A 27,012-nucleotide genomic window follows, 5' to 3' on the forward strand; every position below is an offset into this window, starting at 1 on the left:
GCTGCAAAAACTACGATATTTGCTCTGTGGTCCTTTACAGAAACATGTTACCAACCTCTACATGGAAGTGTCAGAACTACTGTCAGAGGAGCTGCTAAATCAATGAGATGGGAGGAACTTAGATTCAAATAATTTTGTGGAGTAGACTTGCTCGTCAGTATGGCCAGTTTATCTCAGGACTGCTAGGCAAAGGAAGAATTAGCTGTGTCCTAAGTGACCCACATGTATGTGGGGTCTCATTGTTACAGCAGCCGAGCCTGTACCCTAACTAATGGTTATTTTACCATTTGTTTTTACCCTAACAGGTAAGAAGCTGCCAGGTAATATGCTGATCTCCCTTTCCACACCTGTTAGCCAGTGGTCTGCAATTTGTTTTTAGTGTCCCACATTATGTCTTTCCTAGTGGCTGTTTAAAGATTCAGATGTTAGGTTCACCTAACAATCTTCCACATAACTTGAGCCCCAGAGGCTTCAGAAAAGTTCAAGGTCAAATTCAGTCTACCTGGCTGATGATACACATGTTTTCTATTACGATAATTTCTTCAGAATAATCAGTAATCTCATAATCAGTAATCTTGTCTTTACATATCCTTATTCTGATATATTGGTTTAGAATGGTTGGTGTATCAGCGCTGAACAAACCGTCATGACCTGTTTTCTGGCTGATGCAAACAGATTCACCCTTGTAAAAAATACAGAGTGGCATTAGCTCTTAATAGATAGGATTTAATGGTAGTATCTGCAGCTGTCGGCTGTGGGATTTCTTTTTAAGAGCGCAGTTATGATTTAGGCCAGACACATAAGACTATTGCAATTAGGGAGGTAACTAAAAAGGTTTAAATGACCTTGTAGGGAGAGGGGTCTCTATTCCCAGCTGCGCTCCCAATGCCGGCTAAGCATCCTGTCTAGATCCGGAGATGGTGCAACACCCCAGCCTTGGAAAGCATATCAGAGGGGAAGGAAGGGAAAGGGTGGTTTGAACTACAAAGTTCAGTTGGCAAACACAGCTCTTCTCTGTCTCTCTGGAAATTTATAAGCCAGCTAGCAAGCAAGGTGGCAAAGCCGGATTTCCAGTGGGAGCAATGTGTCCCGAGGTAAGACACTGCACACAGAAACTGAGCTCAGGTTTGGGGCAATCGGTGGGTGAGTGGGCAGAAGAAGAGGGTTGGGTTTGCAGGGACAGGCAATGGCTTCGCAGCACTTCATAAGCGCAGTTGTGGCCACAGGCTCGCTCGTGTCATTTTGTACGCAGTAATGAAGCCTGACGAGAGGTCTCCTGCTTGCCGATAGCCGGCTGTTGTCCTAAAAATGCAAACCATCGCCTCAGGCCATGGAATCGGGAACAGGCAGAGGACAGAGGCTCCGGCTGGGCCTCCCACTGCTAGCTCTCCCTTCAGCACTCCCGACTTGGACAGAGAAAGCTGGTCTTTACCCTTGTACATAAGGACACAGAAGAAAGGGATTTTTTAAGGTGTCCCAGAGGCCGATGGTTTTAATCCAGACTTTTTGCTGAGCAGATATTAAAGATGGGGGAGGGGGGATGGCTACCACCAATCCTCACGTCCCCATGTGTTTTCTCATGCAAAATAAGCTTTTTGAACTTGAAAGCTGCATTTTCGCTTAGTTCCCCAGTGCCCCCCTCTCCCCCCTCCACCTCTATCCTCTTTGTTTTCTCTATAGAGTAGGCAAGTAAATCGGACCCTCCCTCAGCAAGTCTTTTAACGATGGCTCATTAATAATCGATGGGCCTGGCGAACGCAGGGCTTCACAGCTCCGGGGCGAGGCAGCCGCAGACCCCGCGCCACGTGGGAGACCCCGGCCTGGAGGAAGCCCCCGGGCCGAGGCTGGCGCGGCGGGGCCGCTGATCTGGAGGCTGCGCCTAGACCCGCAGATCCACGAAAGCAGGCCAGGTCCGGGGCTGCCTGCCTGGACCGAGCTTAGCGATGCAAACCGAGTCGTCCCTTTCCGCGGTGTTTGTTTGTTTTTGTTTTGAAATGCTGCCTTCCTGCTTCCCCAGCAGCCTGCCGGTCCTAAGACTGCAAAGACTTCCTTGACTTGGGGAAAGGCAAATTTTGAGTGGTAACTTGTCCCCCATTGGCTCTGAGGGTCTTTGTTGCCCACTGCTCGTATTTCAGAAGCCCTCCTCCTCTCTTGTCAGTCTCCTTGGAAGCAAACCCTGAAGTTGGAAAAAAAAAATGCATGCTGTTTCCTTGTGTTTTTAGGCATCTATTATTTCTATGGAATTCTTGACAGACAACAAAAGATTAAAAAAAAAAAACTGTCGATTTTTGCTGTCAAGGAAACAAGCTGTTTTCTCCATTTAAGGCTCCCTTGGTAAACCTGGTTAGAAACTTTATTAAGAATTGATGAATATAGTCAGTCTCTCACAGAAGTCACCTGGAGCTGTTTCTAGATCTCCACTATACGGAGAGCTTGATGAATCCCTGAAAGTGAATCCCGGCTGGATGAATGACCCTAGTTTTCTGAAAGGCCTGGTGGAAGGGGGCTGACCCAGGTGGGGCTTTCACGTGGTGGATGCCCTTGTGCTGCTCTGGAATAGGAACAAGAGCACTAGCCCCTCACGCCTGTGTAGTGTTTCCTGGTTCAAGAGCCCTTTCAAAGGAACTATCAACTTTGCTCCCCTGTAACCCGGCGGGAAGGTAGAACATGCCGATCAGGTGGGCCACAAGGAAGTGATAGGGAGACCTCCAACTTGCTGCCCCCTTAGGGTTGCAAGTAATGGTAGCATGTAACCCCTTCTCTATATGTTTTCATCTTCCTTTGACACATTTTTCTCTTTATTCACCATTACGTATTTGTTAATTACTTTCCTTAAAATGCTACTTTCCAGGGAAATGAGGCAGGTATTCTGGGTCATTCTCCTTGCTGTGTTCATATCCCTATTGATTCTATCTCTTCTTGGTTAAGAGCCAATCGGTCCCACGAACCCCTGTGATTTCAGTAGGACTTAATGAACTTGAATTGTGACCACATTGGTAGGACTCTGTTTATGTTTACACAGTGGTTTTAACTTTGTTGTCTTAATAGAACCTGACAGCAGTAATTTGTATATCTGGACCCACAAAACGGAGGCCACCCCAGTAGCCCGGCCCATGTCACACATCTAAACCTAAGTCAGCTTGCACTTATGGGAAATATTTTGCCCTTGGGGAAACCTACCACCCACCAATCACAATTCTCCAACTCAGCTCTAGCTAGTTTAACTTACCCTAGAAAGTAGGCCCTCATGGGGTGCCTGGGTGTCTCAGTTGGTTGGGTATCCATGACTGATGACTGAGGTCATGATCACTCAGTGGGTTCAAGCCCTGAGTCGAGCTCTGTGCTGATAGCTCAGAGCCTGGAGCCTGCTTCGGATTCTGTATCTCCCTCTCTCTCTGCCCCTCCCCCACTCACATTCTGTCTCTCTCTCAAAAAATAAACAAACCTTTAAAAAAATAAATAAAAAAGAAAAAGAAAGTAGGCCCTGCTGGCTCTATAAGGAAATCCCCGGCCACCTAGCCAATGCCACCTTGTATCCGTGTTCTGCTTCTGATGCTCTTTGAAACTTGCTCTTGCCCAAAATCCCTCGAGAAGAGTGGCCCACTGTTTGTGAGGCAATGTACTACTCCAATTCATTAATTATTTTCCCTTGGATAATGAGTATCAGACTTGTTATTAAATTGTATTACTTTTGTTATTTGACAACCTTCATAGCAATCCCGTGAAGTAGGGATTTCCAACATCCTTCTCAGATGAGGCAGCTAAAGCTCAAGAAAGTTATGAATTTTCTCTTCCCCCCGTTGTCATGCTGCTATTTGCCTGGCAACTAGGGCATGTTCACAGATGTCCAAAGCTTATCATCTATTTGGGGGAAGTCTGTAAGCCAGCAGTTAAGCTGTGGTATGTACCCCCAGAATCATAATTCAAGGTAGAATTGTAGTCCTCTGAAAAGAATATGAGCTAAGTGCTGTATCATATCATTTCAGAGTAGGGAGAGATTCCTTTTAATGGAAGGAACATATAGAGTGGTTGGTTAAAGTCACGGTCCTTGGTATCACAGGGACTTGAGCTGAATCAGCTTCATTATTTGGTGGCTGTTGATATTGGACAAATTATTTAACCTAAGTTTTAGATCCCTCATCTGTAAAACTAAGTTTGTTATACTTACTGCATTTCCATGGGGATTAAATGAGATAATCCATGTAACTCATGGGGACTAGACAGAGTGAGGACTCAAAAAATGGTGGCAATTGTTGGAATACTCTGCATGCTTGGGATTTTGACAGCTAGAGATGGGGCAGATGATGACATTTCTGTCTTTCTTTTCTTTTCTTTTCCTTTTTTTTTCTTCCAAGTGTGATGGAAAGAATTTTAAGAAGGGGTAAGCAGGTTGTATTTACATTTTATATAAATCACTTTCTGACATTTTCTGCTTCATAGTCCTAAAATTGCACTGTGTGGTACAAGTCGCTTGCAAAGAAGGTAATTACCAAGATAGTTTACAATTTGACCAGTACATTACAAAGCACTATTACCCCTTCTCTACAACAGTTTCAATAGATATTGTTGTTTCCTATTAATAGAGGGGAAAATAGGAGCCCAAGAAGAAAAATAACTTGTTTCCGGTCACACTTTTAGTAGCCGGACCAGATTCCTTCCTTTTTCTGATTCTTGTTCACGACTTCTTTCCTTGAAACTATTCTATGTCTCTTTTGCCTAACATTTTCAGTATACTAGGCATTGCTTCAAGTACATTATACATTTTAAGTCAACTAACCTGTACTGCATTTCCTTGAAGTTGGTACTTTTGTTAACCTACAGGTAAGCAGGTGGGGACAGGGAAGGCAAGTGACTTGCCCAAGGTTTCTTAGCATGTGCTGGACCTCTGCTTGGCACTGTTCCCATGAAATTATGCATCCCCTGGTTGCGTGCTCCGTGACCTCCAGTTTCTCTTCTATGATTCCTTCCACCTTGTTCCAAACCGAATAAGAACCAGCCTGAGGTGAACAGGTCGTCAATAGGTGTCTGTGACACCGGGCAGCTCACCTCGCAAGGAGACAACAGCCACGAGTATTTGAATTGCTCTGTTGCACACTTTCCAGGCTCCCTGTGACCAGGAGAGACATGGCTTAGCAGAGAGGCTGCACAAGTGAAGGTGCTGGGGCAGCTGGGGTGGGGAGATCATGGGATTTGAAGTAAATAGAGCTGGGATGAAGACCAGTGCAGCCATGGGCACTTGCTCTTCCGGAACCCTAAGCAAATCATTGACATTTTGAGGGGGGTCTATGCTATGTCTGAATTGCTATGTCTGAAAAAAACTGGGAGTAATATGAGCATTTTCCCACCTGCCTCACACATTGTTCTCAGGATAAAATAAAGCAGTGTATGAATATGCAATGTGAAGACTCTACATTGTGTATAAATAGGAAGCACCAAAGGCCTCCAACCATTTTTAATATCAAATAAAATCCTGATTTGTCTAGTTGTCTAGAATGACGAGTGGAAATAATTTGTTTCTGTAACTGAACCCAGATTAGATCTCTGGACACCACCCTTCTATTAACGCACCTTGATTTTTGAATCCATGGAATTATTTTCACTTCCACGTCTTTTAATGATTGCATCACATTCCTCATTTTAGGAGAGAATCTGAACCCACAGGTCTCATCAGCTTAACACCTTTGTCCAAAGAAGAAAGAGGGGACACTTTCCTGGTTTGTAACATTAACTGATAACTTTAGTCAATGTGGCCCCCTCACCAGGGTATAGGATATAGGATAAGGTCACATTCATTTTGTTATTCAAATTATAGTAGCTGTGTTTCATCCAGTTTCCTCTTTCCCCATGGGGTTCCATGAAAAAACCAAGACCCTTAGAAATTTACTCAGTCCAAAGAGCTTAGTCTCCATAGATACATCACTTGACAAAGGAAGAAAGTAGAACATCTGGTCAAATGGCAGAAGAGCCCCTTTCTCTGCCGCAGTTGTTGCCATCCACAGCAAACCCTGCAAGTTGAGGAGCCGATATCCTGCCTATTGACAAGCTGCTCTGTCAAGATTGTAATGGGGTCACTGGTGGTTTGTCAGCATGAGGATCCGGGAAGGGAGGAGAGCCCCTTCCTGCCCCAGGATTCCTGAGCCTCCGGGGTGAGAGCCCCACGTGAGCAGCAATCTCAGTCCTCACGCCCACAGCACTGCCCTGGGGCTGCAATAGTTCCAGAGCCACCATCAGAAGGGAGTTGAGCCTTGGCCACTTGGGGGGCCTAAGACCAGTCCTCCTCTCCAGCAATCCTGGTACCAGGGTTTAGTCACCGCTTTGGGACTCTCCTTTCCTTCTAATGACTTTCCTCCTCAGGGTCCTTTTGTTTCTCCTGCAGCCTAGTGCAAGGGTCGTCAAACTACAGCCTGTGGGCCACATCAGCCTGCTGCTGTTTTTGTAAATAAAGTTTTATTGGAACACAGCTATGCTCATTTGCTTACATATCTTCTATGGCTGCTTTCATACCGCGGAGTGGAGGACGTATGGTGACACGCTGTGGCCTACAAAGCCTAAAATGTCCACTACCTGGCCCTTTGTGGAAAAAATGTGTTCAGACACCCGTGACCATCAAAAGTGTCATAGTGACATTGATTATGGCAGTAAAATGTTCTTCTACAAGGTTCTGTAGTCAAATAAATGGAAGGATGTAAATGAGTGCATGTGTGAGGGATAGCGCCAATCATCAAAGCAGCTACACTCCAGGTTCTTGTCAAACCACCATCGGCAATTCTTTTATACTCTGTCCCCAGCCGCAATGATTTTTTCCCCCAGAACAAAGAAGATGAGCTCTAAGTTGATTTGAGATCTCCACTTCCAGAAATAGAAATAGGTACCAAGCTTTAAATAGAGAACAGCCTGACTCATCAGTATCCCAAACACACGCCCAGGGATAGGAAATGCTATCATAGGGAACAGCCAATGGCTTCTCAAAATAAATAAGTGCTCGTACTCGGAGTAGTAGTAGTCACGTCAGGTGCCTTTTGGACTACTAAAAGATAAAGAGACACGAAATCAAACTTTTTTGGAAGATTTTGTGAACGGTAATCTTTATATTGAAAAACATTCACAAGAAAAGCACTAGAGTCATGTTGACCCAACTAATTAAAAATGAGAAGATTCACAATGTAGTTGGCTTTTCCTCTCTTGCTTCATGAGCCTTGTTGTCCAACAGCCTGAGCTAAACATGCTGTGTCAATCTTCTCTTTTACATTTCCTGGGTGTTTTCTTCTGAGATTCTGCAACAACCCTGTCATTATTTTAAATATTTTTGCCTGTAAATTTCAGAATACTTGATCTGATTTTAATAGGATCCATGTGTGAAATCCTTTATTTTTTTTTTTCATCTATCGTTCTGATTCTTTCTGCTCTTTAGTACAGCACAGCTTGGTAGCACTAGGTACGTCTTGTTGAAAGTATGTCCATAAATATGTCCCTTGCAGCATGGAACAGCTTGTTAAATTGGCAGTCCTCAGCAGTTTGCCTAGAAAAGTTTGCCTCACTTGCGATAGTCCAAATGTAGGGCAGAACACAGCGTAACTTTTTATCTAATTTTACCAATTGACATATTCTTCAAATTTTTAACTACCTCGTGTCTTTTCCTTACAGTGCCGACACCTGACTTTAAAGTGGCTAAATGTTCTCCCAATTGCCAAATGTGGATAGGGAAATTACCTTTTATTCCTGGATATTAATCTGGGGAGAAATTAAAGAAAATAATACAATAATTTAAAACAGGATGCTAAATACACTGTGGGAAATGCATCCTTAATGGCTGGGGCCACTGATTTCTATTCCTTAGGTGGGATTGGTGTTGTTCTTCTTTATGGCAAGGGTGGGGCTCACTAATTTTAATTTTTCAAGTTTTGTTGATATCCTTTAGTGGTATACAGTACTTAATAATACCCCCTCCCCTCCTTGTTTTGGAGAAAGAGAGGGCGAGTGGAGGAGAGGGGCACAGAGACACACAGAGAGAGAGAGAGAGAGAGAGGGAAAATCTTAAACAGGCTCCATGCTCAGTGCAGAGCCTGATACAGGGCTTGATCCCACGACCCTGGGATCACAACCTGAGCCAAAATCAAGAGTCAGACACTCAACCAAATGAGACACTGAGGCACCTCTAAGATACACCGTTATTGAGACCGATACACTTTGGGATTTTATTGGTATGCTCTGATTTTCATCTCTCGCTGGTTAGGATCCTGTTAGAACTAGGAGTGACAAATATAGAAGGACTTTCAATCCATAATTTAATGTCACAAGGATGAGCCTTCAATGCCACAGCCCTTTGGCCTCACCTCTGTGAGAGGAGGCCAGGTTCTCTCCCTCCCTATGTCTATAGAACATGGTCAGGCAGCACATATGTCTTCAGGCCTCAGAACACCAGAAAAACTCCTTGTCAGCCTGTAATTACACTATTTACAATGTACCAAACCTTTTCCTGGGGGGAAACCGCACAACGAAACAAGACAAAACAAAGCACATATCTGAATGTGGCATCGGTGAAGGGACCCACAGCTTTGTGTTCAGTAACCCTGTTTTGGTGGCCACACCCTCCAGATGGCCCTAAGTGCTTTCAGGAAGTTGCCTGAAGAGAATGCATTTTCCATGCTTACTCCCTGTCTTCAGATTTTATCACTCAGCAGAGTATTTGCCTGTTTATGACGAATTTATTAGAAAATATCATTGCTGGAACAATTCTTGAAGAAAGCCCTCTTAGAAATCCAAAGTGGACTTTTTAGCAAAATGACACATACTTTTCCACCTTCTTCTTTTTTTTAAATGTTTATTTACTTTTGAGAGAGAGAGAGAGTAAGTAGGGGAGGGGCAGAGAGAAAGGGGAGCAGAGGATCTGAAGCAGGCTCCACGTGACAGTAGAGAGCCCAACACAGGGCTCAAACTCACTAACTGTGAGATCATGACCTGAGTCTAAGTTGGATGCTTAACCGACTGAGCCACCAGGTGCCCCTCCACCTTTTAAACATGCTTTCCCAGCTGCAGGTGAGTAAGGACCACTGCATTTAGATCATTTTAGTTTTACTGAAATTATGTGAGACATAGACTCGCCTTTGATTTTCAGAGGTGAACATTTATATTCCACACCTCTCTCAAGGGTAAGAGACAGAATCTGAATCTCTGTCTTAGTATTTCTTAAAAGTGGGGGGTTGGAGTTTTACTGACTTCAGAATCATCTTGGGTAGAAGTTACAAGTGCACATTGCTGGGATTCACTTCTAACTCACTGAATCAGAGCCACTAAGGTAGTATTGGGGTAATTCTGATGCATATGAAAAATTTGAGAGCATCACATCCATTTCCCTGTACATAGCTGGTGTTCAATATATTTGTGTGTGTGTGTGTGTGTGTGTGTGTGTGTGTGTGTGAAGGGAATAAAAATATTCCAAGGAAATTTAAAAAATTATTCAAATATAGTACTGTTTAAAAAAGAATTAAATGTCCTTCAGGCTTTATGTTGATTTAACCATGTTAAAACTGTGACCAAAGACATTCTAAATTGTGGAACTGTGGTTGATAATTGAAAGAGAAAATCTCTTGGCATCTTGAAGAATATTTTCTAATACTCTTAGAGGGGTCTGTAAAGCACATTTAAAATAACTATCCTGGATCACTTTACTATTTTTTTAATTAGAAAAATTTAATTATTGCCAAAAGCTATTTGCTGGAATTATATAAAAATGTTTACAGATGCCTTAGGAAGAAAACAGCAGAATGTGGAACTAATTGTGTTGATTCAAGATAATTATGAAACACAAATGACCATTACTTACAACAAGTCCCCTGACAACCAAGGGTTGACTCCAGGGATCAGGCTCAAATGAAGGAAATAATAATAATAATAATAAAAGAGCGATGATATACTTATGTGGTAATAATCAAAGTAGAAAATGTGCCCTATTCCCAAGTTAATAAAGGCCTTTAGCGACATTTCGGTTTTTCAGTTACACAAGCTATATTTTCACTAAGTAAAGCTTCTTCCCCCACCCCCTAACTTTAAAGGAGTATCTTGTTTTTAAAAATCTTGAATTCCTATCGCATTGACTCTTGGGAATACGAGGTGAATGAATTACGTTTCCTGACTTTCCCTTATGGTGGAGAGAGACATATTTGGGTATGAATTGTTTTCATTTCTTTTCCATCCTAGATTTTCAGTGAGATTTCATGCCAGGGTTTCAGATAAGAGCCCAGAAGAGACTTTCTGGGTGCTATAAGATGTCTTGGCACAAAAGACCTGAGCAACTATCATCGGGGTGTTTGCAGGTGGTCCCCAACCTATGTGGACTTCTTGTTCTATTGTGATTTGATCATGCTCTATTTAGACTAAAAGGTAGAATCAAAAACACAGAAAAGGCCAGAAACTTCTATTGGGAATCACCACCAATAAGAAATGTTAGAGGACCAAACATGATTTTGAGTCTTCTATTGAACAATAACATCTTGGAGAGAGACTCTAACACCTTTGTAGGAAAACAGTCAGGTTTCAATTTCACATTACTAAACTGAAAGACAAGCTGTAAATCAACATGTAAGTCACCAGATCAACAATGTGTAATAGAAATAGAAGGTGAGCCACAGATACAATTTAAAATGTACTGCTAGCTACTTCAAAAAAAGTAGAGACAGGTGAGAGTAATTTAATATTTTATTTAACCCATTATTTCCAGAATATCATTTTAACATTTAATGACTATAAAGATCGTTAATGAGATATTTGACATTCTTTCATCATACTAGGTCTTCACATGTCACTTTGAATTAGCCAAATTTCAAGTGTTCAATGGCCACATGTGGGTAGTGGCTGCCATATTGGACAATTTAGCCCTGGACTGTTAATCTTCCATCCATGTATTAGTTCTCTAAGAGGGACTCTTTTGAAGGATGAATTATTTCAAAGGCTGTAAAATGTTGTCATTTCCATGTGATCTTAAGATGAGTATGTGTCAGTGAATGACCAGGAGTGACAGTGGGAAATGTGCTTTCTGTTGATGTATTTGAAAGTTACCCTTGGGTTTTCCCAGGCTGCAGAGGCTGACCTTTTCCAGCACTGTTACTTGTTCAGTTGCTGCATTTACTAGGTTGGGCTGTCAGACAGACACTGCAATTTGCAACGTGCTATGGCTGTGCTGGACTGTTGGACTGTTGGATGATACTTTAAGATGTCTTTACTCTCTGCTAGTGGCTGTCTCACTGCAGCTTGCTATCTAGCAACTGCTTATGCCTCCTCTGCCAAAGATGCTGAGCCAGTGGACTGGTCTCATTCTAGGCTTTCACTGTTGGCTAGTAACTGGACAGAGATCTCAAGGAGCCAGACGTGGTGTTCATGGCAAATGTGAGTCTCATAGGCAGAGTGAAGGTTGAGCAATACCGTGACTCAGTGTTTAGACTTAATCTCAATCTGGAGTGTTACACATCAATAATATATTATTGAATTAGAATCATATCAGCTTTCTTGAACTGTTTTCATTCATTTCTGGATTCCAAGTTCAGAAAGTTGATAATTATATATCATATAATTCATGACACCATATCATTGGTTTGCACAGGTTTCTGTCAACCAACTGACTGATTCACTTATATGTCACCTATCTCTCTATCAACTGTCCATCCATCTTTTTATCAGTCCATCTCATTTGATTCCCATTTTTCAACTTCTATCATTCTGGTTCTTTCTCCTGTCACAAACAGTCATATTAATATGTTTAATGATATCTTTTTGTTTTCATGTTTTTATAAGACATTTGTTCATGCATTCTAGTTTATACAAGTGTCATTATGTTATACAGATCATTCTATTTTCTTTTTATCATTATAGCCTATTGATTCTAAGACCTATCCATATAGCTATGTAAACATTCAGCTATTTGTTTCTAATTACTGCAGAATACTTCATAGTTGGCATCTACCATGTTTTACATGTCCACCAGCAATAGACTCCATGATTGCCTCACACCATGACAAACAGCACTGTGATAAATATGGAGGATGCTCCCCTTCCCCACCCTTCCCTCCCCCCCCCCCCCCCCACTGTATGAGAATATTTTTGAGAATTGTATCCAGGAAGAGTACTATTTGTCATAGGGAATATTTAATTTAACTAAGTACTACCAAGTTGCTTCCAGAATGTCTGCACTGGTCTATGCTTAAATCATCAGGCATATGAAGGTTTTCATATAGCCATATGCTCAACAATAATGGCATTATTCAGCTTTTCAATTTTAATCAACCTAATGAGTTTCTTAAACTTCTTTATGCTATCATGTCAAAGTGTATGGTAAAACATAAAATTGGGAAGCAAACCGAGGTGATAAAATCCAGTTTTCTATTCTTTTTGAAAAACATTTGACCATGTACTGGTTGATACAGGCCTAGAGACAAGTCACTATGCTTAATAAAAGTAGCAAGAGTGGGAATCCTTGTTTTGTTTCTGATCTTAGAGGAAAAGCTTGAAGCTTTTCACTGTTAACTATGGTATTAGCTGTGGGTATGTCATAAATGGGCTTTATTATGCTGTGGTACATTCTGTTTATACCTACTTTGTTGAGAATTTTTGATCACAAATAGATACTGAATATTGTCTAATGCTTTTTCTGCATCTACTGAGATGACCATATGATTTTTATCTTTCATTTTGTTAATTTGGTGTATTATGTGGATTGATTTGCAGATGTTAAACCATCCTTGTATCTCTGAATTAAGTTCCACTTGATCATACTGTATGATCGTTTTAATTTAATGTATTATTGAATTCAGTTTGCTAATATTTTGTTGAGGATTTTTGCATCTGTGTTCATCAGGGATATTGGCCTGTAATTTTTGTGGTGTTTTGTCTGGTTTTGGTATCAGGGTAATGCTGGGCTTGTAAAATGAATTTGGAAGTGTTCCCTCCTCTTTAATTTTTTGGCAGATTTTGAAAAGGGTAGGTGTTAAATCTTTGAATGTTTGGTAGAATTCACTAGTCTGATCCTGGACTTTGTTTCTTGGGAGGTTTTTTATGACTAATTCGATCTCTTACTAGTAATCAGTCTATTTAAATTTTCTATTTCTTCCTGACTCAGTCCTGGAATATTGTATATTTCTAGGAATTTATCCATTTTTCCTAGGCTGTGCAGTTTGTTGGCATAAAATTGTTTGCTTATGATCCTTTGTATGTCTGTGATATCAATTGTAACTTCTCTGCTTTCATTTTGATTTTATTTGAGCCTTCTCTCTCTCTTTTTTTTTCCCCCTTGGTGAGTCTACCTAAAAGTTTGTCATTTTAGTTGATCTATTCAAAGAACCAGCTTTTAGTTTCATTGATGTCTTTTTAGTCTCTTATTTCTATTCTGATCTGTATTGTTTCCTTCCTTCTACTAACTTTGGGCTTCATTTATTCCTTTTCTAGTTCCTTTAGGTATAAATTTAGATTATTTGTTTTGGATTTCTCTTATTTATTGAGCTCTTTAGATTTCTCTTATTTATTGCTTTGAACGTCCCTCTTAGAATGGCCTTTGCTGTATCCCATAGATTTTGGTATGTCATATTTCTGTTTCTAAATATTTTTAAATTTATCCTTTTATTTACTTGATGATCGAGTGGCTGTGCAGTTGCATGTTGTTTAATATTCAGGTTTTTGTGTTTTTTCCAGTTTTCTTCTGTCCCCATTTAGGTCTGTTAATATTTGCTTTCTAATTTTGATGGTTCTATGTTGGGTGAATATATATTTATAAATGTGTATCTTCTTGCTAGATTGGCCCCTTTATCATTATTTAATGCCATCCATTGTCTTTTATTACAGTCTTTGTTTTAAAGTTTATTTTGTCTGATATAAGTATGGCTACATCAGCTTTCTTTTAATTTTCTTTGCATGGAATATATTTTTTTCATCCCTTAACTTTCAGTCTCTGTGTGTCTTTAAATCTGAAGTGAGTCTCTTGTAGGCAGCAGTCTCTTTTTTTATCCATTCAGTCACAGCCTTTGACTGGAAAATTTAGTCCATTTACATTTAAAGTAGTTAGTAGTTAGTGGTAGGTATGTCATTTAACTTAATGTATTAACTTAACATTAACTTATTGACATTACAAAATTTTTTTAATGTTTATTTATTTTTGAGAGAGAGAGAGAGAGAGAGAGATCAGGCGAGGGGTAGAGAGAGACACACACACAGAATCTGAAGCAGGCTCCAGGCTCTGAGCTGTCAGCACAGATTCTGATGCAGGGCTCAAACTCATGAGCCATGAGATCATGACCTGAGCCAAAGTTGGATGCTTAACTGACTGAGCCACCCAGGTGCCCTGTACTTATTGACATTTTTAAAAATTGTTTTATGGCTGTTTTTGTAGTTCCTCTCTGTTCCTTTCTTCTTCTCTCTCTTCCCTTGTGGTATGATGAGTTTGTTCAGTGTTTTGTTAAGATTCCTTTCTCAATTTCTTTTGTGCATTTACTATATGTTTTTGATTTGTGGCTACTGTGAGGTTCACATGTAACATCCTATGTATATAACAGTCTATTTAAATTGATAGCAACTTAAATTTGAACACATTCCAAACTCTACATTTTTACTCACCCCATCCTCATATTTTATATTTTTGATGTCACATTTTACCTCTTAATCAACAGCCTGGTTTGTTCTTGATGTGTCCCTGTTGTTGAGGGTATGCCAAGACCTGTCTGTGTTCCTAGGGGAGGAATCTCATTTAGCACCTAGTTTCAGGCTGATGAGAAGCCAGAGCCTCAGGCAGCAGCTTTTAAAATATGCAAATATACACAGTCCTGTGGGACCACAATTGTAAACCCTGTTGGCCTCCAGACCAGGAGATCAGGAGGTTGCCCCTGGGTGATGGTTGCAAAAATTGGAACTCCAGATGTGTGTGTAAGCTCCTTTCTGAGAGGTATTCGCCAAGGGAGTGTGCCATGATGGTGTCACTCTGCTCACATTCCTAGGAGTACCTCCATAACCTTTAGATGTGTGAGAAAACGGAATCCTTGCTCCTTAGGCTGAAGGTACAGGATAAAAGAATAGGCCTTTTTCAAGGGAAGACTGGGGTTGTGTTTCAGTTTGCTGTCTGTGCAGAGCCCTGGGCAGGGGGGAGGGGCTGCCAAGACTACCCTGATTGTTACAATCTCTTGGAGCTCAGGAACTCCAGCCCCCTTGGCCACAAGGGCCAGGCAAACATGGCATCCCCTGTGTGGTTTTTGTGGACCAGCCATCTTCAGTAGGGCAGCTGGAAATATAGGGGCTGGGGCACATTCACCGGCTTCAGAAAAGGCAGTGGGAAAATGTCTTGACTGTTTGGCTTCAGCAATGCTGGAGGAGAATGCCTTGACTATGGGTATATGCTTGCCCCAGGATAGAGGTTGAAGAATGCCATGACTGCTCCTATTTGCCAGCCCCAGCCAGGGTGCAGGGTGAGTGTTGCAACTGCCCATGCTCACCAATGTTAGCAAGGGACTGGAAGAATGCTATTACAATCATTGGTGCTCACTTGCCCCAGCCAGGGAGCAGGGCATCACTGCAGCTGCCTCCCCTCTCTGGCCTTGGCAAGGCAGCGAGACAGTGTCATGACCACTTACCCCTTCCTGACTCAGCGAGGCAGCGGGAGGATGCTGTGCCCGAATATACCACCAGCACTAGTGGGATAGGTGGAGAGCACACAAATGGAATCCACCAGTACTTCCATCTCTGGAGAGCACTCCCAACTGCCCCCTGCCCCTCCAGCAGATTCCCCCAGGCCAGAAAATGAATCTCCTTTATATACAGTTGAGGCACTTTTAAAATCAGTGCTTTTTCACCAGATCCTAGGGTGAGAGAGACTGCCCACGAGCTATTTAACAAGAGAATCTGTTTTTATAGCATTTTGCGTCCCTTGGACATTAGCCCCATTGATTTTCTAAGCCAGACATTTTTGGGGGCTTCTATCTCTGACGTAGATCCCAAGGGTTCTGGTGTCTGATTTGGGGGACCAATCCCTCACTCCGCTGGGAGAAGTGCCAGACATGTGAGATCCCTCTTTACTCTGCATCGAGGCACAGGGGTAGGGTTTTTGGTGGAACTGTGTCTCTACCTCTCCTACTCATCTCGATGTAGTAGTCCTTTTATCCTCTTGTGGAGAAGCAGTTGAATTAGTTTTCAGAGGGAAATGATCAGTATGTAGCTGTAGATTTGATATGTCCATGGGAGGAAATGAGTTCAGAATCTTCTCATGTTGCCATCTTGAATCCCACTTCTCATTCATCATTTTAAATAGCTTCCTTATGTCCATGCACTTAACAAACTTTCAGTAAACATTTGTTGAGTGAATAAATGAGTAAATGAATGGCAAAATAGAGGGCTATTAACTTGCACGCCATGTAAAGGCAAAAGAGTGTGTCTGTTACTCTGTAATATGAGTGACAGTGATTATGGGAAGGTGAGAACAGGATCTAAAGACAGTAAATTAGAGGATATGTACAAAATGAAAAAATTACAAATAGCACAATTTATACACATATTCTCTTAGATATTTATTCATAATTAGGTTCAATGTAAAATAATTTCAGAAATTATCTTACACAGTTGGTAAACACTACTCTTTGGAGTTTTAAGAAAGTCCTTACCATTTGAACGAAAGTACAAGGTCATTCCATAATTTGTTACCAGTATGAGATTCATCTTCGTGCACTCACTTCCCAACTGCACAACTTACTGACTGAGAACTACTGTCAGTTTTCCAGTCCATTCTTTAACGCCTAACAAGAGACCTTGCAAAAAATTCTAAACCTTCCCTTCCGACTTTGGATCACTCTCAGTTCAGAAGCTGTAATGGGGTGTGTGCTTCTCAAGGCCTAAGCTTTGGTCCTGCCCTTCAAAATCAGGCGTTAGCTCATCTCCAGCTTAGGGTGCTGAGAGAAATTCCACAGTCAAAGGTAGACTGGTTAAAGCTAATAAGAGTCTAAAAACCTATGAAGACAATAGATAATGTAGCAAGTCAAAATTGCAGAAGTCGTTACCACTGAGTATTCAGGAAGAAAGAGGTAGGGGTAAGCACATGGACCAGAGATGTGAGACATTTGCCTACCTTAGTAAAAATAAAGGACCAACAATACTAGATTCTGCCAGATGTTTGACATTACATCAGAAAGATGCTGAAGTTAGCACCACAACACGCTTTACTCACAAAGGTTGGCAGATTCTGGGATGAGAGATCCAGATGGCTGAGGGTGTGGCTAGTTGTGCTGGGGCCAGAAGCTCTTTGCCACTTGTCTTACCTCCAGATATTTTGGGCAAACCTAGAACCATCCCACCTCCATTCAGGCAAAAATAGAGAAGGTCAGAAGGTTGTTTTGCATGCTTCCCTTCCATTATCTGATTGCTGAGCACCCAGTTTCTCCAGGTTTTCCAATTTTCACTGGAAAAGTCAACAAGTAGAGGCTACAGTAGAGCCCAAACAGCAAAGAGCAGAATGAGCTGATCTGGTCTTTTTATCCCTTCCCAGACTGTAGCACTGATCCTGGAGCTGCACTCAGGCCGGGAGGGATATTCTTCCTTTGCCTCATTTCCTCACATCGTGAGGAATTAAGGGATAATATGGACTTTCCACTTTCATGGGTTGGCCAATACTTTAATGAGATCAGATCCCTTTGACTCTTGTTAAATTAGTAAATGAAAAAGTAGTTGAGGGGCAAATTAATCTCTTGTAGCAGTTTTGCCCTTCTAGCAGATATTAGTTAAGGGTTTTAGGGGCAACGGATGATTTTCTTTAAAATTTTTTTTCTTTTAATATTTATTTATTTTTGAGAGAGAGACAGAGTATGAATGGGAGAGAGGCCGAGAGAGAGGGAGACACAGAATCCAAAGCAGGCTCTAGCCTGCTGGGGGTGATTTTCATAAGCAACTGACCCAAAAAATGTTTCCGGCAAACAAATTCACAGCAAATTTTGGGCTACAGACATTATAAACTTATGATCGGGATAACGTCTGTTCTCCAGTTAAAAGTATGTGGTCAAGGGGCTCCTGAGTGGCTGACTTTGGCTCAGGTTATGATCTCACAGTGCTTGAGTAAGAGCCCTGCATAGGGCTCTCTGCTGTCAGCACAGAGCCCACTTCAGATCCTCTTTCCCCTCTCTCTCTGTCCCTCCCCCACTCACTCTCTCTGTCTCTCTTAAAATAAATAAACTTTTCTTAAAAAAAAGTATGTCGTCAATATATTGCATTATATGTTAATGTGTGTATCAGTATATGCCGATATGTATTACCCTTACACATACAGATACATAAATAAGAGGGGGTGAAAGCCGTAGCCTTTGCCTTCTCTATACCCTCTACAGAGAGATCCTAAGCAGAATCTTGGTGTTGGTCCATACAGAAATGGAGAAGAGTATTAAACCATATTTAAGAATAATAATAATAATAAAAGGTAAGTGATCAAATGCCCTAAGCAAATAAGCCCATTAGTTCAAAATATTATTATTATTATTTTTACTTTTCATTTTCCTTGGGCAGCAAAAGAATGACCACCGTCCTCCTCTGACCACCTTGCCACACCGTCTTGCTGTTATTTAAATTTGATACATAATGATAAAGCATCATCAAGGCACCTCAATTCATTTGACTTAAAACTCCCTGGTATTCTAAATGCAGTAGCAGTTTCCAACATGTAGTCCTCTGACTGGGATTTTAATGAAAGGATGTTCCTTTTCCTGTTTTTTTTTTATTTTTTTTTATTTGTTTGTGTGATTCTGTGAAAATATTTAGCCATTTTCAGCTTCTGAGATAGTTTTCCAACTATAAAATAAATATCTGGTGTCAAGCATTTCTGCTTCAGAATGAAATGAGAAGCGAAAGGCAGTATCCATTAATTTATAATTAAACTGGTTGGGAAAGGGAAGCACATGCTAGCAGATTGGTCCTCGGTGACTGATACGCTCCCTGCCACAGAGCCACTGCTGGAGGATGATTTATTATTTTTCCTAATGTTCCTCATTCTCGTTTCAGCTGAGAAGGTCACCCACAAAAGACAGAATCCAGAAAAGAGGCGACACAGTTTGACTTTGGGTGGCTGCCTTTTTTTTTCCTCCTTTTCTTTCACTTAAATTTCAGTATTTACAGCTTACCAGTCTTAAATTTGACACTCAGCAGACATAAACTGTATTCTTGAGAGGATTAAAGGATTATTCACTCACTAGCTTAATCAGATTAATCAGAGATTTTGAACAAGATATCTAATGCCATTCACAAGATGAGACGCGTGATCACTGCCTGCTAGTTGAACTTGGCTTGAGCAGGCACACACACGCACGCACGCACACGCATACACTCATGTACACACAAACACATACATTGATATTTTACACACTATGATATTATTATTTAAAAATACTTGTTTTTAAAAAAGTTTTTTTTCAATGTTTATTTTTGAGAGAGAGAGAGAGAGAGACAGAGCATGAGTGGGGGAGAGGCAGAGAGAGGGAGACACAGAATTTGAAGCAGGCTCCGGGCTCTGAGCTGTCAGCACAGAGCCGGAGGCAGGGCTCGAACCCACCAACTGTGAGAACATGACCTGAGCCAAAGTTGGAGGCTTAACCAACTGAGCCAGCCAGGTGCCCCCAAAATACTTGTTTTTTAATCATAATCAATTAGCTTCTAATGCTTACTTTATCTAATGAGAGAAAGAAAAAAAAAAGGTTATGTGCCTCTATATTTTCTAATGCTATTTAGATTTGAATTAGTTTGTTCATTATAGGTTGAATTTATTTTTATAACTGCCTATTTATTGTCATATCATTCTTTAAAAGAATCTCTGGAACTTTTTAAGGAAAAATAATTATTTCCATTTTTTACATCCATAGGAAGTAACCCTTGAAATCTGAATATTACTGAATTAAGTTACAGTGTGAGAATAAAAAATAACCTGAAAAATAGATTTGTTATTAATAAACAATAATAATTATTGTTTTTCCATTCCTATTAGGAGCTTAAATTCTATTCTACATTTATTTTAATAAGCTCCTTTTTCTGCAGGAACAGGAGGCAGCAAAGACCCTTTGTACTGCAGACATATTAAACCAGGAATGGACCAACTGTCCCATTGTAGGAACTCTTATTTTAAAGCAGCCTGAGTTAAGCAGATTTTGTTGGATTTACTTTCATTTGGGTCTTATGCTATTTGGAGGATAGAAAATGTAATATTGGAAGTATTCTCAAAGATAGGAAGAAGCAAAATTAAAATGTGAGCCCTATGCGTCCACTCTATTAATCAAAATCACCTGATCTAGGAACTCCTGAGACCCTGGGAGCAGAATTTAGTTATTGCTCCATATTGGCATAGTGGTTCAGAAGGCTGTGGATTTTGATGTTCTTGCTTCCCAACTAGAATCTTATCTCTGACGGTTATACAATTATTATGAAATCTTCATTAATCTGTATAATGCTCATTAATGTTTGCTGGTGATGCTGTCTCAATATAGAATATGAATACCTGATATTTAAGTTTGTATTGTGTCTCCGATGTTTTGAAGTCCTTTCACAGATTACAGCAACCCCATGAAATAACAAAGCATTGCAATACCTATTTTATAGCTACAGAGAGAAAAAGTGCTTTATCCAAGGTTAAGCAATAGAATTAGGGCCAATATCCAAGTCTTTTAGTTTTGAGTCCAAAATAATGCCACTCTTTCTCCTGTTGTGGAGGTGTTGTCTCAGTAATGGCTGTGGGTTTGGATGGCTCCAGCAACACCTACCCTGCCCAAAGAATATGTATCTGTGTGTGTGTGTGTGTGTGTGTGTGTGTGTGTGTGTGTGTGTGATGGGACACAGCTTAGTAAGTTTATAGGTATGGTTTGCAGCAATGAAATAAAATAAACAATAGTTCCAACTTAGCAAACACTGGAAACCAAAAACAGCCAATAAAAGTGAACAATGAATTTTGGTCAGTTTCCTGGGCTTTTGAGCTGCAATGAGATTTTATGGCTACACCACAGCCAAAAGTTAGCAAAGGATGAAATCACAAGCCACTATTTCACTGCTCATCGGAGCAGTCAGAACGCTGGCTAACTTTTACAGTGTTTACGATTCGCGATGCACATAACCTATATTATCTCATCTAATCCTGAGGTACGTTCCTTGTTGGCATCCCTTTTTCAGGTGGAGAAACAGGAACACAGAGAATTTAAGTAACGTGCACAAGGTCTCAGGGTTACCAAGTGGCAGGTGGAGCCTACAGCTGGACGCAGGATGTCTGTTCTTCATCACCGTGCCCACTTCCCTGCCATCAAATATGCATTTACAGTTCTGGCTGCTTTACAAATATGATTTCTACACTGACACCTAGTAATCTTCATTGTTGCACCGTGTATGCATTTGTAGTCCTTTTACCAGAAATGGTGACGCCTGTTCTGGTTTCATTTCAGTCATAGCATGCTTTAAGGGCTTAGTCCGCACCAGATACATGTGAGATGTTTTCTCATTCATCTCAGTTAATCCTCACTTGGGAGATTGGAATTGTTTTGCTCATTGGCAGATAGAGAATGTGAAACTGGGAGAAAGTAAGCAACCTGCCGAAGTACAAGGCCAAGTAAAAAGGCTGCAATTCAACCCCAGCCTGATTCCATGCCCTCTTGGCCTCTCCCTGCACCTGAACATGAGGCCGCAGTTGGGGGCAGGGATGGGGGTGGGGGCAGTGCACTGAGCTTTTCAGCCTAGCCTTGCTAGAAGGGATAGAACCAGCACACAAAATAAAAACATTCCAGATTTGCAGGATTACCTTCTCCCCACATGGGGGCCAGGAAGTCTCCTCTCTCTTAGCATGTTTCATTAACACTAAGTAATCAAGCCCAGTTTCTCTTTCCTTTTCCTGGGCCCTAGTAATCTTTTTCACTTTATAAAACTACATTTTTATTTTTAATCAAATGCACTATATTATTTCTGATTCTCTTCTTTCCTTTTGGAGAGGGTGAACCGTATTTGGTTTTCAATTTGCATCCCTGTAAATGGTTTTTGCTCCAAAAGCACAGAACAATGTGATGTTACAAAGATCAAGATCATCTGTTTAACTAGGGTAGAGCTAATCCCAAACTTATTCCTATCTGTGCTGGGTAGAAAAAGGATAAACATTGGGGAGAATGCTGGTATTTTTAAAAATCCATGTGCTATGTTCAGGGACCAGGAATTATTTTAGACAGGCATGACTAATTTTTTCTTGTGTTTAACTATCATTTGCAAAATATCTCAAGTATAGTGAGCACAAGAGCCTCTCAAATACACACATTTCCTGCACATATCCACACCTTCACACAGTGTTATGGGCACACATTTCCTCAATGCCCCAAAGTGAAAAAAAAAAAAGCTGGTTTAAGAATAAACCTCTTCTCTGAAAAAACATTTGCATTGGATTAAAACCACACTAAATTTCTTCCTCTAAAAATATTTGGTAGTGACTTTATTCTGTTAAGAGCAGTTGTTTTATTTCACAGAAAATGTAAATAAAGCCATACCATCATGGAAGTTGATGGGTTTTATAAATGAACTTACAAAAATGAAGTTGGTCTGTTTGATACATAATTGTCTTTATTCAACTATCCACTGGAAAGGTCCCTAATATGTCAACTAACATGGAATGGAATAACAGTGGAATAACTTTGGGCTTGGTGTAGGAAGTTATTTGGATGCAATTACTTTTTGAGGAGATGTAAGCAGCTTGTGTGTGTGTGTGTGTGTGTGTGTGTGTGTGTGTGTGTGATTTCTCATAGTCACTTTTTTTTACAACTACTCTGTTGTAGCTTATTCTGCGCTCCCAATAAAGGCTAATACTTCTGGAAGAGCCAGATCCTTGAGAAATGGTGTGTATGAGATTGTGGACTTAGCATTTCATAGAGAGAGAAATCCTGTGCCGTTTTAACATAAACCAAAGAGATTATGTGACTTAGTGGGCTCTGGGATCACTTATATTTAGTGTGTGAGCAAAGATATTGGATCTCAGTAATTGCAACCATTGGGTTAACATGGCAGTTATTCGAAATGAATGACTCATGTAGGTGAGCCTTCAAGGTTATGGGTCACTGAAAAGCTTTCCCTAGATTCTGCATACAGCTGCTCACTGATCAGGGCTTTCCTACATTGCTGGGGTCTCCTGGTGGCAAAGGCCAAGCTCTTCTCTCTTTCCCTCTCTCTTCTGTGTGTGTGTGTGTGTGTGTGTGTGCATGTGTGTATGTGAGAGAGAGAGAGAGAGAGAGAGAGAGAGAGAGAGAATGTGTGTGTCCATGTGAGAAGAGACTTCTCATCTCAGGTGTACTGTTTATGGAAAGAGCAGTGAAGACAGGGGACGTGGGCTTCTTAGTGAATCTGCTTATAAATATTTATTTATTTATTTATTTATTTATTTATTTATCATAAGCCTGCTGCTGCTGGAGTTTTGGAAATGTCCTATATCCGGCCCTGGGTAAGTATTTATATGTAAAAACCAAAATATACATTTAAGATGTAAGTGCTCTACTATATGTAAGTGACACTTATGTAATCAAAAAGTTGAGAATCACTTCATTTACAAATAACGTGTTATTTTGTCAGTATTAATTTTTGCACATGTTACAGTTTCACTTAGTTTTCTTTTGGACCCTCTCGGAATTCCTAACAGTAAGTGACAATGGTGGTTTGGGAGAAGATGCACATTTTTAACAGCCATCAGTTGGATCTCTGAGCTGCGCTTGCTCAGCTCTTCAGGCGTGTCCCCAGCCTTCCACATTATGTCTCTTTCGCAATGGAGAGTTTGCTAAAAGAAATTTTTCTAGAGTTCCATCGTACTTGGGGTTTTCCATTCTTGGTAAACAGTGCCTCGGTCCCTTATGTTTGACACACAGGTGGTCCCCTTCCTGCGATTATTGTAGAAAAACAATGTAGAATTGTAAAATATGTAAAACGAACCAGAAATCCTTAAATGAAAAAGAATGAGGCCAATACAATGGAAGCCATGATCCCAATAACAGAAAATAGGATCATGTCGCTTTATTTCTGAGCAGCTGGCCCTCCTGACCTCTTAAAAAAGCTACACATTATTGATGCATTCGCAAACAACTTGTTTTTACCTTGTGCTGACAGTCAGGCAAGTGGGAGGTTAGAGAAAAGAAGGGAAGGCCAGGCAAGGGGATTGCTTTGCTGTACAGTCTTGGTTTCCCGGCCTTGGCTGATGGAATTATTGTTTATTTTTTTAATTTTCAGAGGTAGGCTGATGACAGCTGAAGAAGACTGTATTTGCTGAGGAGCAGCATGATGGTAGAGAGGAGCAGAGCTCCTGAGGGAGACCTAATGGTTCCTCTCCTTCCTGCACGGAGATAAAGACTTATAATAAGCGTGCATGTTCACCATCTGGCTCTGTGCATGTGGTCCTTATGGAGGGGAAAGCAGCACAATCTGTAAATGATCAGGAGCCATGGCGCTCTCTCCAGAGAATCCACGATGCAATCAAGGTGACAGATGGCATGGCCACTGCTGTGGCCTCATGGAGAAGATCAAAATCACCTTCAATAAACTCTGACTGAAATGGGCATGAGCACCTCAAAAAAGTCAGTTTGTCAGTCAAACTGCGACAGCAAGCTGCATTGGGGAAACATAGCGGCCAGCTCTCTGTTTTCAATCGTTTCCGTCTGACTGGGCCTGAACTATGATCTTTCTCAAATTGTCCTTTCTGTTTAGCTGAAGCAGGCCAGCAAATTGCCAGATTCATTGCTTTATTGAAGAAAATTGAAAACACGATGTCCTCAATTCCGGGGACGCGCGACTGGCAGGTGCTGGGACACCCAAGCGCTGAGAGTAGATCCCCGTGTCTTCAGCCCAAGTTTGCTCAACTTTAGGCAGATTTTTGGATATGAAAATAAAATGCAAATATGTGCCTGGCCTGGAAAGATCAGCTGGCAATGGATATGTGAAGGGTATTAGATGTCCAGTAAATGTGTGTAGAATGAACACATGCTTGAAAGGAGAAGGAGGAAGGGAGGAAGGAAGGAAAGAGACGAAGTCTCCGTGTTGTTGGTTCCCTGTATTTTGACAGCAGGCTGCCTTGATGATAGACGCGCTATCCATTTCCTTTTCTGTGCATGTTTATCGAATATAGATTGCTGTGAACTTGAAGCCTGGGACATAAGATCAGTGAAATACAGGTGTAACATTTCGTCCTATACAAATTGTGTAGAATTTGTAGAGGTCAACGAGTTCAGACAAATTTCCGTTTTTGACCCCCTTCCTTCCGCAGCTGAAACATTTTTGAAAGGTCCAACTGCTCATAAAACTAGAGGGGGATGAGTAAAAGTTACCTGTAGTGGGAGAAAAATACTGTACTGTCTTTTTGAGAGGTAAGGGCACTGATTTCAGGTCAAAGATGATGGATCTTAATGAAAGGACTCTCCCCCTCCCTCTCCCTCCTCCTCCCTTGGCAGAGTTCCACTGTTGTTCTTCCTCCCAAGCTCCAGGAAATGTACATTTCAAGCAAAGGTCGACTTTCCCAACCTTGTGGTTTCCCCAGAACCCTGTATCTGTTCTCTGATCCTGGTGTTTTATATTATTAAGCCTGTGAGGAGGTCTCACAATTCCAACATCCCATTGATTTTCCTACTCGAGACCATAATCTTCTAGTTTGCATACTTGCTTTATTTAAAATCCAAATCCTGCTCCTGCCCCTGTCCCCATACTCCATGTTGTAAATTATTTGCTTGACAGCTGAGAAATATCTTACTATTGGGTCCTGGATTCTCATAATGGCTTTCTTTTCCCTCATAGTTGCTTCTGAATGCTAATGTCCTGCTGTAGACATTTATAAACAACTGAAGGACTTCAGCTCTAATCTGTGTACACAAAGCGAGAGAAACTATGAAAAGGGGCTCATATTTTGAGTAACAGAAATAGCAAGAACTTCATATAAGGACTGTCTTTTCACAGAACATGTAAGTGTAGCTGACTTGTTATGTGTCACAGTTCCATGTGGTCTCCTGGGAGCCAGGGACTAAATTTATTCAGGAGGAAATATCTATGGAGTGCTGAACACCTACTAGGTATAGGCTGTGTCAGGAGCTGAGAAATAAAACTTCATAAAGAAAAGTAGGTATCACACAGCACTTTTATGGGCATTCTCCCCTCGGGCTGGCTCTCTGCTGAGCCCGTTTGCATTCTCATCAATAATAGCTCTTGTGGAACACAGGACCCAGACGTGTCGGCTGGTGGGAGCATGCTGTCCTGTCCCTGGAGACGCTGTGTGTATTCTCCATCCTGGCCTTTGGCTCTCTGGAATGACAGGCTCTGTAATAGACATGTTCATCAACACGGCCACAAGGAGGGGTGGCAGGATGGGTCATTTCTGTCTATCGGTAGCAGTTTCTTCCCCCCAGACTCCAGCTGCTCACATGGAGTTATGCTTCAGAAAGGCAAATGGGTCTAATCCTTTCCTTAAGGAAAAAGATTATATGGGGAAATTCAGCAGGGGCCAAAAGGTTGAAGTAGCCTACACTGGAACACGAATGTTGCGAGGCAACCAGCAGGAAATTTAGTAATCAGAGCTCGGCCTAAATTCAGATAATTACGTTCAAGTTCTCTCTGGCATGCAGTGTCACCTGATCGTCTGCAAATTGTGTAACCATATATCATTACTCTCTTTTATGTCCTATCATTCCTAAATAATAAATTGCTTAGAGAAAGTTTCTTGTGGTAATTTGCAAATGTGATTCTGAAAGCAGAGCTTTTCCTTTATAATGCTGCACATATACCCTTGCTCTCTCGGCCCGTGGGTGCGGCAGGTAAGAAGATATGCAGATCTTCAGATCCCACAGGCTCTGAAACTCACAAGGAGGATGGCTTGTGGTCAGAATATGGACAGTAGCTGCAACATGGACTGAATAATTTTTAATCATGGAGAGTGCTTTTTATTTTAATGTTTTGAAAGATTGACACAATGCTGAAAGGAGAGGCTACACAGAAATTTTAAAAGGTGCACACAAGAAGATAAGCAATCTATTAAAAACTCAG

The 27,012-nt window shown here is 41.1% G+C and overlaps 1 long non-coding RNA gene across 1 annotated transcript; it reads left to right on the forward strand.

The window, feature by feature from the left end:
- Positions 1-622: 622 nt before the first annotated feature.
- LOC147572079 (uncharacterized) lies at positions 623-27,012 on the forward strand. Its single transcript, XR_015246587.1, has 3 exons — positions 623-1,094; positions 23,399-23,443; positions 24,220-27,012. It is a non-coding gene; the product is annotated as an uncharacterized LOC147572079 (long non-coding RNA).

The sequence above is a fragment of the Puma concolor genome, chromosome F2 (genome assembly GCF_028749965.1).
Source record: "Puma concolor isolate L17-30 chromosome F2, mPumCon1.1.hap2, whole genome shotgun sequence".
In the NCBI taxonomy this organism is placed as follows: Eukaryota; Metazoa; Chordata; class Mammalia; order Carnivora; family Felidae; genus Puma; species Puma concolor.